Here is a 6,000-nt window from a genome sequence, read left to right as displayed (position 1 = left end):
CTGTCACATGGATGATGAAGCAAGCTTGTTTCCTTCTCCGGTGCCTAGGACCAAAAGCAATAGATTCAAGTTACAAGAAAGGAGATTCTGGCTACATATCAGGAAGAACTTTCAGACATTAAGAGCTGTTCAACAATGGAACGGACTCTTTGGGAGATTGTGGTGGATTCTCCTTCCTTGGAGATTTTGAAGCAGATGTTTTTATGAAATAGTTGAGATTCTTGCATCACAGCGGATTGGATTAGATGATTCTCAGGGTTACTTCCAACTCTACAGTTTTACAATTCTATGATCTTTTGACCAACTTATGTAAATGACAAATATCAATTACTTTCTGTTGAGGCATCAGAACAGTGTCTGCCCTTAAATACACCACCATTGTGAAATCTGGCAGAGAGTAGTTGATTGTAAACTCTAGTGCAGGGGTCCCCAGACTTACCGGGCTTCGGGCCGGTGCCCGCCGCGCCGACCGCGCGGTGGGCTGGAGAGTAGGGGAGTGTGCGCGCAGCGGGCCGGAGGGCGGGGGAGTGCGCGCCCATGCGCATGCGCACACGGTCGGAAAAAATCGCCGAAAATCGCTTGTGCGCATGCGTATGGGCCTCCCCCGACCCGGAAGTGCATCGGAAATGACCTCTTCTGGGTCGGGAGAGGCCCATACGCATGCACACAAAGGATTTTCGGCGATTTTTTGCCGATTTTGAAGATCGCCGCCGCACCGCGCGCTGTAAGAGCGGGCGGCGGCAGCGGGCGGCGGGGGGCGTCGCGGGCCGGATTGGGAGGCTAATTGGGCCGCATCCGGCCCGGGGGCCGTAGTCTGGGGACCCCTGCTCTAGTGGATTGTAAAATTCTTCAAACCTAATATCTCAGAAAATACCCAGAAAAACATTGTCATGTCTCCAGTCAGCAGTTTCTTTTTTTGTGCTGCCTCATTTCCTTTACAGTTGAAATGAAGACCAATAAGCAGAACTATAGACATTTCTGAGAACTATGTTTAAATATGTATTCATTTAATTCAGGGGTAGGGAATCTGTTTGGCCAGAGCCTTAACATGTGGACCAAATTTGACAGGTGGGAAACGCTGCTCACCTGTCAGACATTTTTTTGGCTCTCATCTTAAATTGGGAAGAGGAATCTTGCAAAAATAACAGAGCGAAACTGGGGATTTAAAAGGGAAGGTGGGAGACTTGCAAAAGCCTTTGTGAGCATCCACTTACCTATTTATACATTTTGTCACAAATTATACATTTTGTATAAGTTCAGCACCAATACACCATATGCCCTTTCAATAGCACTGTTTCAGAGGGGATGCACTCGGTGGGTCACCCTTGAAAATTCATAGGTATAGTAGTCCATGCAGAAGCAACATTGAGCTATGAAGCTTCCATAGAAATTGGACTTGCCTTCCTTGGAGGTTTTTAACCAAAAGTTGGATGGCCATATGTCATGTGTGATCTAGTGATTCCAGCATTGCAGGGGGTTGAGCTAGATCAGGGGTGGTCACCTCCCAAGAGATTGGGTCAAAGTTGTTGAGTTTTTTTCAGGGAGGAGGTAAAATGTTGAGCTTTTTTTTAGGGGTGCCACAGTTGTTCAGCTTCTTTGGGGGGGGGCAATGATCTACCAGTGATCTACAGCAGACATCCAGTGATCTACAGCAGACATCCAGTGATCTACCGGTAGATCACGATGTCCTGTTGGACATGCCTGATATCCTCAGGTTCCCTGCCAACTCTGCAATTCTTTGAAATTCTCAAAACAGGGAAGAAGAGTCTGTCTTTATTCTTTATTAATTTATTATACATTGACAAAGCAGTTGTATATTTAAGATATGCCAGCTGAGGGGCTATAGGATGTGGCAAATTCTACGCTGATAGAATGCAAGACCTGCTACTCTGAGGTAAGGATGTTGGAGAATTCTGAAGACAACAGAAATGGCAGTGGAAATTCCCCTATTTGCACCATATTCAAAACAGAAATCAATGCAGTGAATACAATTGGTATTTGCTCTTGTTGTTGCTTTCAGTCTGCAAATGATATGTAATTTAGTATGTTATCTCTCCATTTGCATTGTGTTTACGTTGAAATGTAGGTGGTACAACAACATAATGGCAAGCAACGTAATTAACTACATATTTTACATAAGCTACATATTTTCCCCATAGCAGTCAGCGAGACAGTGGCTGGATCTCTAGACGCATCAACTACCCAGTAAGTGTTTCGGTTTAAATGTTGTAAATTTAAACAGAGAAAACGGGTAGAGACAACGGGACTCCACTTCGCCATCTGGTGGCAAAATGTTATATCGCATATACAACACATAAAAATTGAAATATTCCTTCAGTAGCACCTTAAAGACCAACTCTTTAAGGTGCTACTGAAGGGATATTTTTATTTTGCTTCGACTCATACCAACACTGCTACCTACCTGTACATATAAATTGCTTTTTCTTTACCAGTCTAGCTGAGTCCAATGTTGTTTTTGACAGAAGGTGAATGGCAGTGAATTGGAAACAATGCTGCATATGACAGATACAGGGAGGAATGGAAAACGATGCCTTCTTGAACATCTACTCCCATGATTGATATAATAGTGGAATACCTCAGATATGTGTAAATGGAAGGTGCTGGGGCCACTGTTCTGCTGGGGGAGATATGCCAATGGAATGGCTGAAACAGATTTAAGTTGTGAGTGGGAAAGAGAAAGGGATGTTCACAGGGGAAGATCAGACTTAGGCCATAGCCTATTCTCGTCTATGACCAGTGACCACGCTCCCATGGATGGTGGATTTTCACACACCAGGCCCACAACCAGTGCAGTGAATTTCCCTCCCACTTACTTCACTAGTGGTGGTGGGCAAGGAGTAAAAATAAATAAATAACCACCGTCATGGCAACGACTGCCCTTCACATGTTGCCACTTTGATATAACAGACCACCTGAAAGCACTGTTCCTATTCGTGAGACTAAGCTGTATTGAAGGGGCTGTGGTTTGAATTGTGCTTAGGGTCTATTTGCATCCATTAGTTATTCTGCACAGGGCCTGCGCATGTACTGCTTGCATGCGTGTTGGCTCTCTTCATGCAATCAAGGTCCCTGCAAAACTCAGGATTTCAGACAGTGTGGAGAACAACTATGTGCACTGTACATGTGTAAACTCTGCATAAAATGTGTGTGAAGTTTGGGGTGGAGCCTATTGCCCTGATTCCACGTGGCTTCAAGACTTGTGGGAAGAGAATGGAATCTGGCTTGGACAGATAGCAGTGCCCTCTTCCAATCTGTTTAGTTCAGCTCTCTGCTATTGTAGTGATTTCAGTCACATTTTAATGCTGTAAAAAGACAATATTCAACAGTATTCCCTCAGCTTGTAGCACCCTTCTACTTCCCCCTGTTTTGGCTTCCTGAACCCCCTTGTATTGCAATTTAGGAATAGTCTGGTTTGTCAGCAAACATTTCAATAATAATAAAAAAGTGTCCTCTATTGTTATGTTTTCAGGATGAAAATTATAGATTTATAAAGCATAACAGCACAGTCATTGTGAAACTGATGTTTTGTTTTGTTCAGCAATATCTTCTTTCTGAACCTTTAAGGTGAACCCATTTTGCTGTGTCATTCTAAAGAAGCAAGTCCTTACTCGTGCTGTTTGTCTTATCAGTGCGAAACCACAAAGTATCATAATAACCCAAGCTAAAAGGGTAGCAAAAATGTGTTAATATGTTCTAATGTGGCTTAGAATTTTTTTTACTATTTATCTCATTCTCAACCTGTGTTTTAATGAATTCAGTAAGTGTGCAAGGCTTGACAGTGTTTCCTTCCACCTGTCAAGTTGCTGGTCCCAATAAGATAGTTGGCAAACTGACCCTGGGAGCAAACCTGAGAGTTGCATGGAGTCACATGGGCACCTTAAACACTCAGATTACGTTCAAGGAATGTCCCTGTGCTCACTTTGGATCTCAGAAAATACTGTACAAAAGAGGGTGCTTTCTTTCAATTAAGGTGAGGTCATGCATACTGAATCGAAGCCATCACTGACAAGGCTGAATTAGAGGTGTTGCCTGGATTAAATGTGGCAATGGGTATGGAAGATTGTTAGGCCTGCACATAGATGACTCGTTGGTCACATGTTCATTATTACAGGGGGATTCCCATTCACACCAGCCACTCTGGGAAGGATGTCTGGTAAGAACCAGTGGGGCTTCCCTACTTGACTTGGGCTGCCTCTGATGTCTTACACTCATGCTGAGCTCTTTATTCAGAATGAACTCAGAGTTCCGGTTAAACTGACCTTTTTAATTATTAATCTTTGGATAGTAGTTCCAGCATCTCTTCTACTTATGGGCTGGATTTTGTGGCACTGCAGCATGTGAGCTCCCTCCACTGGCAGTTTATTTTTAATTGAATATGGAATGTGGAGTTACTCCTTTTTCTTTCTTTGAAGAACCCGAGATTCTTGCCGTTTTATCCTCACAAAGTCCCTGTGAGGTATATTGAACTGAAAGTGTGTGATTAGCCCATCATCACCTATTGGGCATTATTATTAATTTTAATTTCATTAATATATTAATTTCATTAATTAGTCACCTTTTACCAAAAAAAAAGTCCCAAAGCAACTTTACAAAAGTAAATGACTAAGGATCTGAATCCAGGTCTTCTACCCGTGAGTGCATGCTGTCTTTCTTCCTGCCTTTGCTAACAAATCATACTATGAAATAAAAAAAGGAAGCTGACATATACACAATCAATTTCTACCTGACAATACTGTATTTGTCAGCAGCAAAATAATAGGTAGCCTGTTGACAATATTGGACTGGTCAATTGCCTGATGTGCCAAGCTTATTGTTGATATAATTTGAGAGGTGAGATACTAGGAAGGCCAGTGGAAGTGGCCCCATTTTTTTTAAAAGGAAGAACGGAAATCATTCCAAATATTTAGGGGCTTGATGAATTAATCAGAGTAAACGCTGAACCAGCAGTTGTTTTGCATGTGAAAGGTCTGGAATAGTATGAATTATAGCATAATCAATGGTCACCACCATCAATGGACAAATACACAGTTGAATAATGATTATTATTTCTCCAAATTAAATTGATCATATTTGCTTCCCACCTAGTTTTATTGCAGTGCATTTCTGCCATGCAGTATAAACTGAAGAATTCACATAATAGGAATCTGAAGGAAGAGAGAAGAGATGGCTTGGACCTTGTTTTGTTTTAAACTAAGTTTAATGAATGAAAGATATTGAGAAGACCAGATGCAAGCAAGGGCGGGATGCTATGCCTGTAAAAATGGTGCAGAAGAGAGAGAATGTCAGTAGGTTCAGCTTTTATTATGTCTCCAACACTTTGACATACGTAATAAGGAACATTGAAAAAAATACCTTTGTTTCTTTAAAGAAATAATATCAGTTAAAAAAATAAATATGGAAAGCAATTGGCCAACATATAATGAATTATTAGAAAAGGTAGATGGGAATTTAAAATTAAAAGATTATAATGAAATTAGAAAATACTGCAATGTGTGGTTACAATATTTTGAAATTAATGAAAGATTTAAAAAAGATAAGATAATTGGCTTCGAAAAAGAGATGTCTAAATTTGGTAAAATAATATTGGAAGGGGGAAATAAATTTATAAAAAATTTGTATGAATTGATTCTGGAATGGGAAACCAAAGATGAATTAACAAAAGATGTAATGGTCAAATGGGCACAAGATGTGAGTAAACCAATAATGTATGAAAATTGGGAAAAATTATGGACAAGGGATATCAAAATGATAACTAGTTATGATTTAAAGGAAAATATCTACAAAATGCAATTTAGGTGGTATCTAACCCCGGTGCGCCTGGCAAAGATATACAAGGGAAATGATAAGTCTTGCTGGAGATGCAAGGAAGAAACTGGAACATTTATACATGTCTGGTGGTGGTGTAAAAAAATAAGAAATTTTTGGGATGAAATATATAAGGAGTTAAAAAAGATAACCAAAACATCATTCAAGAAAGAT

This window comes from Zootoca vivipara, chromosome 4, assembly GCF_965207765.1.
Source record: "Zootoca vivipara chromosome 4, rZooViv2.hap1.1, whole genome shotgun sequence".
Lineage (NCBI taxonomy): Eukaryota > Metazoa > Chordata > Lepidosauria > Squamata > Lacertidae > Zootoca > Zootoca vivipara.
The sequence above is the reverse complement of the archived record's forward strand: the minus strand, read 5'-3'. Positions refer to the sequence as shown.